The sequence below is a fragment of the Prionailurus viverrinus genome, chromosome C1 (genome assembly GCF_022837055.1).
Source record: "Prionailurus viverrinus isolate Anna chromosome C1, UM_Priviv_1.0, whole genome shotgun sequence".
In the NCBI taxonomy this organism is placed as follows: domain Eukaryota; kingdom Metazoa; phylum Chordata; class Mammalia; order Carnivora; family Felidae; genus Prionailurus; species Prionailurus viverrinus.
The window spans coordinates 4,879,229-4,892,510 of NC_062568.1; the positions used below are offsets into that span (position 1 = coordinate 4,879,229).

General features: G+C 44.3%; 1 protein-coding gene across 4 annotated transcripts in view; it reads left to right on the forward strand.

Annotated features, from left to right (window-relative positions):
* PID1 (phosphotyrosine interaction domain containing 1) overlaps positions 1-13,282 on the forward strand; it is a 230,285-nt gene that overhangs the window by 93,500 nt on the left and 123,503 nt on the right. The window lies entirely within an intron of this gene.

The following is a 13,282-nucleotide window of genomic DNA, read 5'->3' on the forward strand; positions in this document are numbered from 1 at the left end:
CAGGTCTTGTCCTGAGAAATTTAACATTATCTTGGGTTCAGGTGCTGTGAAAACAAAGATTGACTGTCCCGAGAAGTGGCTGTACTCGGATAAGCTTGTGATCTTGGAGAATCCACATGGTGTGTACCTGTCCGTTTTGTCATGGGCTGAATTATGCACCCACTCCCCCACCCCCAAAAGATATGATGAAGTCCTACCCCTCAGTGCTTCGGGATGTGACCTTATTTAGAGATAGTCTCTGCAGAGGTAGTCAAGTTAAAATGAGGTCATTAGCATGGGACCTAATCCAATATGGTGTCCTTAGAAATTTGAACTCAGAAACAGACACACACAGGGAGAAGATGATGTGAAGGTACAGAGAGAAGGCAGCCATGTCCCTGGGGTGGTACATCCATCTACAAGCCAAGGAATGCCACAGAGTGCTACAGATTCCCATCAGGACTAATAGGTAGAAAAGGCAAGGAAGGCCTTTACTCTAGAGCCATCAGAGAGGGTGGTCCTGCTGGGCCCTTGATTTTGGACTTCTAGATTCCAGATCCATTAGACAACAGGTCTCCATTGTTTCGAGTCACCAGGTTTTCATACTTTGTTATGGCAACTCTAGGGAAGCCGTATCCTTTCTTGTCTTTTTCTTTTCTCTCTTTTTGGACAAAGGCTTTCCCAAATGGTTGTCCCCTGCCTCTCTTTCTTCTTTCTACTCTTTGCGTGCTTTTCTATGTATGCTGCACTGATGAATAGTTCACATTTGCCTATGGATTCCCCTGGTTTACGAAGGACGTTCTTTCTTTTCTTTTTTTTTTTTAACATTTTTTAAATGTTTATTTCTGAGACACAGAGAGACAGAGCATGAGTGGGGGAGGGGCGGAGAGAGAGGAAGACACAGAATCTGAAGCAGGCCCCAGGCTCTGAGCTGTCAGAGCAGAGCCTGACACGGGGCTCGAACTCACAAGCCGTGAGATCATGACCTGAGCCGAAGTTGGTGGCTCAACCGACTGAGCCACCCAGGCGTCGCACAAAGGACATTCTATTCTTAAGTCATTTGGGGGATGAGAGAGGCTCTTCTTCAGATGTTTGGCCCTTTTGGCTGTTACTCAAAAGGGGGTCATTAACCTCATTGAAATGGTTTGCCATCTGTGCCAGAATTGGGTCAGAATGAGGCCTTTTCTGCTGTTGTAGTGTGGTGAGATGGGCCTAGGAGATGGCCTACCTCTCTTACATGTTACTCCTTGTGGGGCTGCAGGCATAGATCCCTTCCTTTCCAAGGAAATTTAATGGATTTGCATGACTTTAGGGGACTCAAGTGAGGCCATTAGTCATGGTTCTTGTGGCTGAGACTTGTCAGTTTCCCCCTAGTGAGGTTGGATGTTTGTCTAGTTGTGGACCCGGATTAGAGCTCATTGCCAAGGCGGTTTTCAGAGAGGAGTCATGTGGCTGATGGTAGCAGGAAGTGGTATGGAATCAAGGAACGGAAGGCGACGAGCTGAGATGAGAACAGTGTGACTCAGGCGTGTGTGTAGTTTGAAGGAACGGTGTTTTTCCTCACTTAATGATTTGTTTATGCATTAAGCATTTATTTAGTAGCTACTCTGTGTCAAGCACTTAGCTAGGGACAAGGGCTATAAAGAGACCAGTAAACAGTAATTCAAGTGCCCCAGGTGGCATGAAAATCCTGATTATTATACAAAGCTCAGTTCAGGCAGAAAGCGGGCAGGACAGTTAGTTCTTAGCTGGGAGGTAGGGAGTTTCAGGAAAGCCTTTATAGGTGTGATCATAATTGGGGGGAACAGCAACAGAATATAAGAGTTGTTGTCTCCCTTGATATGGGCAACTTTTTAGTTCTTTTGTAAAACAACTCTTCTAAAGATATCATGTATAGCAAAGGAATTCTCTGCCCTCTGTGGATGACTACAGCCTAGTTGCTCTCCACTGAGCCCTGATCAAAGCAAACTCTGGCTTGCCCAGTCTCTGGCATGGCCCCATCCTGACCACTTGAAGCCTGGGGACAAAATTATTTTTAGTTTGCTTCCAACCTGCCAAGATAATGTTCAATCCTGCATCAGCCGAAATCTAGTCCTGCAGAGGAATTTTGTCTAGTGAAAATAAAAACAAATGAGCAGGCATGTCAATATATGTGTGTTCATAACACGTATCTGCTGGGTCCTGATGAGCAGGGTATTCACCGACACCATAAAGCAAGCATTTCAAACTGGAACATAAAGGTGCCTCAGGGACTGAATGAAGTCCCTTGGGGAAATAGGAGAAACAGTCTTTGGAATCTTAAACTCCTAACATTTGGTGTGGCTTCCAAATCTTACATTGTTTCTTTTCGTTCTCTTAAAAATATGTTGATGCTGTTTTGTTTTCATTCTCTGCTGTATGCTCTCATTTATTGCTTTGGAGGAAGACAAGTACTCAGGGTGTTTCTAGCTGTGCGCTTGCTTTGGTCTGGTTTTTAGAGGCTGCTTTGTGCTGCACCCGTGCACGTGTGTGCCTCAAAGAAGGACGTGGCCAGACGTCCACTTGATCTATGCCTCGTCTACGATTTGATTGCAAATAACTTATGTTAAACTTCCCAGAAAATTAATAGCAGTTGGCATTTTGCATGGCCGAAAATACAAATTGGCAAAAGGAAGGAGAGGAAAGGGAAGAAGAGAAAAAAAATTACTTGCAATTCAAGAACCTGGAAGTGACTGCTGTGAATATTTTTGTATGTGTGCTTCCAGATATCTTAAAGTGGCTGTCTAAACATAAATGGCAGAAAATAGGGAAAAGAATAAAGATAATTTGTGTGTGTGTGTGTGTGTGTGTGTGTGCGCGCGCGCGTGTGCGTGTGCGTGCATGTACCAGTTACTCTACTCGGTATTTAATGTACATTGTCGGGGGAAATGTTGCAGGATATGTTAGAGAATCAGGGCCTTGACATCAGAGGGCTTTAGAGTGAATCTGCCCTGTTTTTTTCAGAATGTTGTTGGAAGGTAAATGAGATAATTCTTGTCAAGTGCCTTTGGCACTTGATGCAAGGTTGGGTCTAGCTCTCTCTCTTTCTCTCTCTCTCTTTCTCACACACACACATTTATATCCATTATTGGTCCTATTTTATGATGAGTCATCGATTTAGACTCATGATTGACCCTAAGATTTTCCGGTTCTAAAACCTTTCATTTCATTCCATGCCTTATGCTATTGATTCCAAAATTAAGTCTATTATGCAGTTTTAAAAGATGGTATAGCAGCGACCTTATTAACTCTAGACAGGTGTCGAAGTGATTAGGGACAGCACGCTGAGCGAGGACTGAACTGGTCGTTATGTGGCTGGGCTTCTGGGCCCGGCTGTCTTTGAAGTCTGTCGCTCAGGGGCACTTTGGACAAGTTGCTTCACTTTTCTGGGCTTCCGTTTCTTCATCTGTGACATGAGGGAGTTGGTGTGGGTTGTTGTGAAGGTTGCTCCTATTAATATTCTGCATTTCTGGGTAGTAATTTCTCCTACAGAGAGTTCAGGGTTTGTGTTTCCACATTTATTTGTGAGGGAGCATGAGGCAAACATTTAAGATGAGGGAGAGAAGGGAGTCTGAGAAGGGAGAGAAGAAGCTGATAGCAGTCACAACCAGATAGCGGTCAGCATCCATGGAGACATAAATATCTGAGCTGGAAAGAAACAGGATTTGGGGGAAAGGACCTTTGGAAATTATGGATAAGGCTAACATGTACATCATAACCTTTTATGCTATCGTCCAAATACAGAGCATTCTTCAGTGCACTTAGCTTTGGTTGATTAAAGATATAAATTTGACTCTGGCTTCTGCCTACCATAAAGACAGCTGCAACAGCATCGCTTTCCATCCTATGAACAAGAAAAAGCCAGATTATTTACAAAATCAAACCTTCCCTTGAACCCATCAAAGAGCCAGGGGCATAGTACACTCAGCTGGCCTGAAATGTATAGGAAACACGCCGTCCAGAAAAAGAGGCCACATGAGTTATGGCTCACTTTGAATGGAGAATGGATGATGGCTTGTAAGGCAAGAGGGTAAGAAAAATTCAGGTAACATCACTAGCAAATTTTTAAAGGTCAGTTGTGGGCTAGCGTAAAAGTGAAGAGCCCATGGTTACTCTCTACCCAAGGAGAATTCGCATTAATTCATAGACCTTTCTAAATAGACTACCAGTGAGACTCAGGACAGTGACTGACAGCCAGGCTGGAGGCCAGAGCAAGCCTCTTTGATGGTTCAGGCCTAGGGGAGGGGTGTGGCTACCATGCACAAGGCCAGGCACCTGGACTTTTCTAAGGAACACAAGACTTCACAGCTGGGGGAGGGTGAAACATCCCGTGCTCCAAGGGCATAGGTGAAGACCCCTTGTAACTTGTGGAGAGGAAAAGAAAAAGAATTTTCTGCATCTGGAGGAGAGGCAGGGAACCAGACAAGTACGGGTCTCTTAACAGCGGGGGGGCAGAGACGAGATCACTGAGCAAGCCTGACTCCCCAGACCGTAGGATCCAGGACCTGCCTAAGACCGAGGAAGAACAAGGAGGAAGAACCCTTCCCTGCCCTTCCCTCAATACATTCCCAGGCTAGAAAGCACCTGGCATCAGGCGATTGCAGTTAGCCTCTGGGGCCAGGGAAAGAATGAGGACAGAGAGGCTCTATGAGTCCCAGGGGTACAGAGAAGCCTGCAGGCTGAGGGTGGAGCTGGAATGTTGACAGGCACCTCCCAGCAAAGCAGACCCCCAACCTAAAGACAAGGTAATTCTAGAGGATTGAAATCTGTGGTGTAGCAATAAAACCAGAAGCCAGACCAATTCCAAGTGTGACTGACTTGGCACACCACACTAAGTGCCCGAGCAGAAGGGATGTGGTCAGGTTCAGGTATAAAAGCTGTGGCCCTCCGACATTACCACGCATGGTGTCCAGAACTCAATAGGAAAGGAGGAGACACACAGAAAGTCAGGAGGAAAACAATCCACTGTGAGGAGACAAAGCCATGAACAGAACCAGGCTAAGGGATGACTCCGATACGGAATTTAAAATAACTGATGAATATTTAAAGGCTCCGGTGGGGGGGGGGGTAAGTGGAGAACAAGCATGAACATATGGGGAGTTTCAGCAAAGAAAGAATCAAACGAAAGTGCTAAGGAAAACAGGAATAGGAAGGAAAACAACAACAGTAACAGAGCTGAAGACTACCTTTAATGAGCTCATCAGCAGACTCAGCAAAGACAAAGGAAGAATGAGTGAACTTGTGGATAGGCTTTTTCAGTTGTATTGATGATAGGTTTTCTGCATTGTATTTCATTGATTTCTCCTCTGATCTTTATTATTTGGTATCTTCTTCTTTTTTTTTTTTTTTAACGTGTATTTATTATTGAGAGACAGAGAGACACAGAGCACGAGCAGGGGAGGGGCCGAGAGAGAGGGAGACACAGAATCTGAAGCAGGCTCCAGGCTCTGAGCCGTCAGCACAGAGCCTGACGTGGGACTCGAACTCACGGACTGCACGATCATGACCTGAGCCAAAGTCCATTGCTTAACCAACTGAGCCACCCAGGCGCCCCTATTATTTGGTATCTTCTGCTTGGAGTTTCATTTACTCTATTTATTCTTCCGTTTTTTTTTTTTTAAGGCTGAAGCTGAGTTTAGTGAATAGAGAATTTTCTTCTTTTCTAATAGTGGCATTTTGTGCTATAAAATTCCCCTTATGTATGTTTTAGTGGCATCTCAGAATTTTTGGTATGTTACGTTTTCATTTCCATTCAGCTCAAAGTACTTTCTGTATTGCCTTTTGATGTGTTCTTTGATCTATGGGTTATTTGGAACTGTGTTCGTTTCCACGTATTTGAAAATTTTACAGAGAATTTTCTATTGATTTTTCTTTGTAGAATATGATTCCTAAATTTACTGAGGTGTTTAAAAAAAAATTATGGCCCAGAATTTGGTCTGTTTTGGTAAGTGTTTCATGTATCCTTGAATCCTGTTGTTTTTGGGTGGAGTGGTCTAGAAATGTCAATCATGTCACGTTGTTGGTGGCGTTATTCAAACTTTATAGATCCTTGCTGCTTTTCTGTGTAGTCTATCAATTTTGGAGAGAGTGGGATTGAAATCTCTGACTGTATTTGTGGTTTTTGTCTATGCCTTGTGGCCTACCAGTTGTATTTGACTCTTCATATTTTGAGTGAATTTCTTGTAGGCCACATAGAATCAGGCCGTCTTCATCAACGCTCACTATATATCTGCCTTCTTTTTACTAGTGGTATGAATTTTATAGATGCTAAATCTATCATTTTAGGATTTATTTTCTCCTTGTCTCAGCTGGGTTTTTTGTTATTAACTTTGTCCTCTCTTTCTGCCGCCCCCCCCCTTTTTTATGATTCTGTTTGATCTCTCCTGTTAATGCATGTAACTCTTTGGTTTGTTATTTTAGTCATTGCTTTCGTATAGTATACCTTTAGCTTATCGCCTTCCGATGATATTAAACCATATCACATACACTGTTAGATGCTTACGGTAGCATACTTAGGCTTCACCTTTTCTGACCTTCGTTCTTGTGTGTTTGTGCTAAAATCTTCCTCCTCCCCAGTGAGCTCTGCGTAAGCCTTGGGGGCTTTCTGCGTGCTCTGTGGGCATAGAGTTATTTCGGTGCCTCTCCCACATAATCTCTTGAGAGAATCTGTGATGTTCAAAAGAAATGCTTCCATAATTAAAACTGCATGAATAAATATGGGTGTGCGAACATGAGTATTTTCAGTTCGTTTAATAATAGCTATCACTTTTAACAGATACAGACAACCTTTTAAATTTAGGAGTGTCTGGAGGTACGCCTTTGAAATTCAGTTGGAACTTTTTTCAATAAGGCAATTACTAGGGACACTTTGCAGCAAGATGGGGAATGCTATAGTGCTATAGGTCTTTCTTTGCATGAAACAAAAATTAATCCTTGAATGACAGAAGGCGATTCTGTATATGCTTGCTAGATTTGGGGGAGATTATCCAACTCTGTTTTACTTTTAAAAAAGGACAGAAATGAAAATCAAAATCTTTTGCATTGAAATGTATTTAAATGAAAATTGAATTTAAGTAGAATTTTCTTTTTATTCATTCACCTGTTTCCTCTTAATCATATAACAAACCATTTGCTGTTTGTTTAAGAGGAAAAGAGTTTTCTTGCTTTGTTTTGTTTTGTTTTGTTTTTTGAATGGCTATTTAAAAGCAGACATGTAAGAGTTTACATTGAAAATGATAAGTGAGATCTTATTTAAGGTCAGAATGGAGTATTGCAATGGCTCCCTTTCCAGTATTTGGGGCTTGAATATACGTTTTTAAAAAGGAAGTGGTATAAAATGTAAGGAGACTACAACTAAGTTTAATTAATTCTTACATACCCCCCAGGAATAAAATGAAGTGTGGTTATGTGCAGCATGTAAAAGCATCACTGATTTTTGCACGCTGGCACAAATTAACATTTGTTTGGGGTACTGAAGTTTTCCATTTCTTTGATTGGCCCCCTTGTTCCTTGTGGTTCTCTTAAGGAGAACATTTGCAATATTTCTGAAGCTTGATGAGGGCATTACTGAATCAGTCATTTGCAAGTTAAAACTGACCATTTTTGCCAGCCTTCACAATGCAAGGATGAACCAGGGATTAAAACCTTCATGCCTTTTCTTTCATTTGAGTGAGGATAGTGTTCCGTTATCCCAGAAAAAGAGGAAGCATCTCTTTTGCCTTCAAAAGATGCTTTATATTTTGGATACGGAGTCAATACAAAGGTGAGATACACCCGATTTGAATTGGTAAAATATGTAAATACTTGCCAGCTAAACTGTCAGAGATTAATGTCTGAATAGGAGTAAGTAGCAAGCGCCAACTGTAAAATTATACAGGGCATGGCGATTACCCCCTCTGCATAATGGGGCTTGATTTAGAGGCTCTATTTTAGGATTGCGCATAAAGCACCGAGTGCAGAAAGCCGGGCTTTGTCTAATTTGTCCGGGGCAGTGCCCTAATTTTCTACAACCCTGCTCACTTCCCTTCTGTAAGAATGAATAACACATTTGCTTTATGGAACTCTGTGTATCTTTCATTTGGGAGCAATGGCTTTTCCAAGCTCCTCTCTTCGATTCCTCTTCTGTTTTTCGAAGGCTCCTGGATCGTGTTAAGTTGCACTGTCTTTACGGCACTTGTCTATCCGTGCAGAGAACAAGCGATGCCATTTTTGACATGGCGTCACGTAGCCCTTTAGACGTGACGGATGAGAACACCGAGGCCCAGGAAGTACAAGGCCTTGCCCTTCTGATGGAGCTGTCTTTACCACCCAGCGAGAGAGCTGGCCACCTGAATCGGTGTCATTGCGGGGACACTCTCGGGCTCTCTCTTGAGACTTGGAATTCATCTCGTTTCGCCAGTAGCCCACAGAGCTTTATTGTAGACATGAATAAGCTGGGGACCGTAATACCGCCTTTAAATTATTATCGATGCTTTATCATTAAGGCCCCACCTATTCAAGTAACAAAGTGCAAGATCCTCTATGTTTCCTTAAAAGCTAATGATGCTGTTCTGTTCTGTAGTTTTGACATTTATGAAGTCCTTTTAACGTTTTGTCAGTGGCTCCGTTTTATTGTCTCAGGTGATTTTTTTTCATCAGAAAGTAATTTGTATCGGTGAGACTCTTTCCGAACAGACGCCTCACGCAAGCTCGCTTAAGCGTAAGAGAGAAGGTACTGGTTCTCATTCTCAGTCAGAGGCAGCTGGAGCCAGGGCTAGGCAAGGTCACGTCTGTGACTCTCCATGGCTCGTCCCTCTTGGTCTCCGGGTGGTCTTATTCTCGGGCTGACCTTGGCGGGTGAGGAGGTCAGCGGTAGCTTCCTACTCACATCACCTTGGCCTAGCGACCCTGTGAGTCAGTCAGTCTCCTGGAAGAGTCTGTCCCGCCAATCTTGAGTTTCCTCTGAACCAACGCCTTTGGCCAGGGACACGCGGTAGGTACTCAGGCGGTCAGCCTGTGTCGCATATTCTTTCCCAGGGTCGGGGGCAGGGACAGCCCCACTCCACAAAGCATCTATAGCAGTGGAGACGTTTCCTCAAAGGGGGGCAGAAGAGTGTTCTTAGCAGAAACAGCTCTACTGTCACACTTGTACCGTTCATTCCTAGATTTTCAAGAGCAACTCACAGTTACATGAATCTTCTATAAAAAGGTGTATTCTTGTAGACCCAATGACTCATCAGATAATTCACATCGTATTTCCCTCTTTAGCCTCATCCATTCATTGTGGGCAAAAAGGACAAAGCCGTTAAAGAAAACAAAATGCATTTTTTCCAGAAAAGGAATTATTGTCTCTATTTCACCTTCAGATACTGCCTTAGCCTCTCTCTCTGCAGCTAGTCGATGAACTCACACAGGTTTGCAGTTGTCATTTGATTTAACCGTGTCCAGCTCTCTGTGAGAAACCCGTTCAAGCAGAGACTAACATTTCATTTCTGTTCCAGCTGTGCCTGCCTCAGTGTCTGCTTGAGGGGAGGTATTCAGGGACAGGGTGCACAGCGGATCGGCGAGCTGGAGAGCCACCAAGGCTTTGAAGAGATAGGTGGTTCAGGTTACACAGCCCGTGTGGAAGTTGGCATTTGCACTCCGTTATCTTCCTGTCCCTAATTTGGGGTTTTAAAAATGGTTTCTTTCTCTTTCTTGGCTCTCTGGCTGCCTGCGTCCGGCCCGCAGCTTCCAGTCTCTCGCTGCGCTCAACGGCCAAACCAGTAGCCATGGCATTTGGTCCCACAGTGGGGACGGGCAGACAATCTCAGAGATTCTGGGCAGTGTGGTTGTCCAGACTTTGTGGGAATGGAGTCACCTCTGGTGCCATCTTTAGGAACTTGTTGTGTGGCAAAAGTCAGGCTGAGGTGAACTGTGGGTTCATGTACTGCTCATGGAGCCCCCAGCAAGATGGCGGGTGAGGACAGTGTCCTCACTCGCTCATTAGCTCCTCTTCTGAGCTACTCTTCTCTTTACCCTCTTCGTCGTATGGCCCCAGTTGCTGTCTCACAAAGACGACCAGCTTTTCCTCTCCCTGTCACGTATCTGTGGTGCTCCTCCCAGACCTCTTTGTAACACCAGATGTTGGGCTGGAATCAATTAAGAACAAAGGCAGAAACTTCCAGATTAATTTGAAAACTTGCCCTTGTGTTTTTTTTTTCTTTTTAAGTTTATTTATTTATTTATTTATTTTGAGAAAGAGAGAGTGTGCATGCCAGCGGGTAAGGAAGGAGCAGAGAGAGAGAGACAAGGGGAGAGAGAATCCCAAGTGGGCCCCATGCTGTCAGTGCAGAGGCTCGAACCCCTGAACCGCAAGATCATGACCTGAGCGGAAATCAAGAGTCGGATGCTTAACGGACTGAGCCACCCAGGCGCCCCTGCCCTTACGGTTTTAAAAAATACAAATCAGGGGCGCCTGGGAGGCTCAGTCGGTGAAGTGGCCGACTTCAGCGCAGGTCGTGATCTCACAGTTTGTGGGTTCCAGCCCCGAGTCGGGCTCTGTGCTGACAGCTCAGAGCCTGGAGTCTGCTTTGGATTCTGTCTCTGTCTCTGTCTCTCTCTCTCAAAAATAAACATTAAAAAAATTAAAAAAATACAAATCACTATTCACTGAGAAATAGGACAGCAGATCTCCCTTCCATTTGGACAAATATCAGGCTGGCGACTTTGTATCCTGAAAGGTGGCTGTGTTGGTCAGGGTTAAATCAGAGAGAGAACTAGTAGGAGAAATGCCTCAGGACTTATTCGAGGGACCGGCTTATGCAGTTGTGGAGGCTGGCGAGGCAGGGCTGAGACCCTTGAGGCAGGCTGTCAGGAAGGGTAGGCTGGAACTCTTGGGCATGGACTGAAGCTGCCGCCCACAAGTAGAAATTCTTCCCCCTCAGGGAAGCCTCACCTCACCTGTTGTTTCAATTGATTGAATGAAGTCCACCTAGATTATCCAGGATATGTCTGCAATTCAAATGATTATGGACTTTAATCATGCCTACAAAATATCTTCACCGTGTTTGGTTAAATAATAGCATAGTAGCCTAGGCAAGCTGACACATAAAAGTGACCATCAGCGTGGCCGTTGGGAGTTCTAGTAGATTCGGTGTGGCCCCATGGAACTGCTTTAGGCTCTTGGGATACTTCTTTGACTAAAACGGTTTCTGCTCTTATGGCATTTATGTTCTAATGGAAGAGGACAGAAAATAAGATAAACAAAATACGTAATTTTTTCGTGGTGACAAGTAGTGAGGAGAATAATCAAGCGGAGGAAGGGGATGGACGGCGATGAGTATGTACATGTGGAATTGGTTACATAATCTGTGAGGCCCAGGGCAAAATGAAAATGCAGCGTCCTATATTCAAAAAGTAGAGAAAAGTGCCGCTAAAGGCACTGAAACATGAAACTTTTTACTTTTCTTCGTGAATCTGTCTCTGGCACAGTCATGGTGTTTTCTTCTGTTTCATTGGTGGGTTGCTTTTGTTGTTTAATGCTGTTCTAACTAAAAAAAGATTCAACATTGAGATTATTAACACGAATCTACCACTCATCATTATATTGTGCAATGCCCACTTTAAATACAAGGATAGGAGCAGAAGCGTTGAAATGACACGAAGTTTGCACTTCCTGGTTCATATGTGCATCTGAATTTTGTTCTCACCAGAACAGTGGAAATATGCTACAAAACTAACTCACTTGTATTTATTTATTTATTTATTTATTTATTTATTTATTGAGAGTGCCTACCCACGAGTGGGGGATGGGAAGAGGGGGAGAGAGAGAGACAGAGAGAGAGAGAGAGAGAGAGAGAGAGAGAGAGAGAGAGAATCCCAAGCAGGCTCCATGCGCATTGCAGAGCCCAGCATGGGGCTCAATCCCACGACCCTGGGACCATGACCTGAGCTGAAATCAAGAGTCAGACCCTCAACTGACTGAGCCACCCACTGCCCCTGTTTCATTTCTTTTTATTAATTAATTAACTAATTGTTTTGAGAGAGAGAGAGAGAGTGCGCACACACGAGCGAGGGAGGGGCAGAGAGAGAAAGAATCTCAAGCAGGTGCTGTGCTGTCAGTGCAGAGCCCGATGTGGAGCTCTCGCCCACAAACCGTGAGAGCACGACCTGAGCTGAAATCGAGAGTCGGTTGCTTACCCGACTGAGCCACCCAGGTGCCCCTGTTCCATTTCTAAAAATGCACATTCTCCTGACACTTTACCTTTAGCTTGCAGATTAGTGAGGAGGGACCGAAGGGAGGAGGAGCTGTGGCTGTCCTCCCTGTCCCTTTCCTTCTCTGTTGTCATTTTCAGTGTCATTTTCAGTTGTCTGTTACAGGAAAGTCCTACAAATAGAAGGGATATGCTAGAGTTCCTTGATCATCCATGTTTGTTAAAATACAACTGACTTACTTCTGCATTTGAAGCAAGTTCTCCTTCCAAAGCATGGCCTCCTGGGGCTGCCAGTACACTGCTTACAGAGCCATGGACCTAATATGCTTGCCTGGTACTCACTTGGCATCTTCTTGAATTCCTAGGCATCAGGGGATGCACCTATTGTGTGTATCTCCTCTACTCACGCATGTACTCTACTGTTTCATTGGACTCAGCTTACAAAACACAGGCTCAAAGATAAATTTATGAAGGATTTCAAGACCATGACATTCACCCAAGAGCATTAAACCAAGCATGGTGTTCTCCTAAGCATGGGGATCCTGTTGTGATGGTGCAGGTTGCAGGCCCCCGAAGCCATCTGTGTGTATGTGGGAGGGGAGCACACGCACCTGCTATTTTAGGTAATATTGATAAAGAAGGCCTGTTTCATAAAGTGACATTTGATCAAGGTTCTCAAGAAGATACAGAAGCAAGGGATTCAGATCCTAGAGCAGGGGGGAGCATGTTCAGACATCCCAAGGCACGTGTGTCTTCACCTTATCCTCAGAAGAATAAAGACGCCACTGTGGTTGGATCCAAGTGAGAGGGAGGGTGAGGAGCAGGAGGTGAGGTTAGAGAGGCAGAGGTCCCTGAATTGTGCGTGGGTTTCAAGGCCAAGGCAAGGACTTGGAATATTTTTGTGAGAAGGGAAGGCTTGAGATAGTCCTACCAGAGGGGTGACAAGCTGTGATCTGAGCTGAGAAGGCCCCCCTGGCTGTGCTGTGGTAATACCCTGCACTGGGTCAAGGTTGGGAGTGGTAGGACCAGATGCTATTGTAGACCAAACAAAGATGGGGCTTGGACTGGGTGTATACATAGCAGTTATTAAATGTAGTTGGATTCTGGTTATA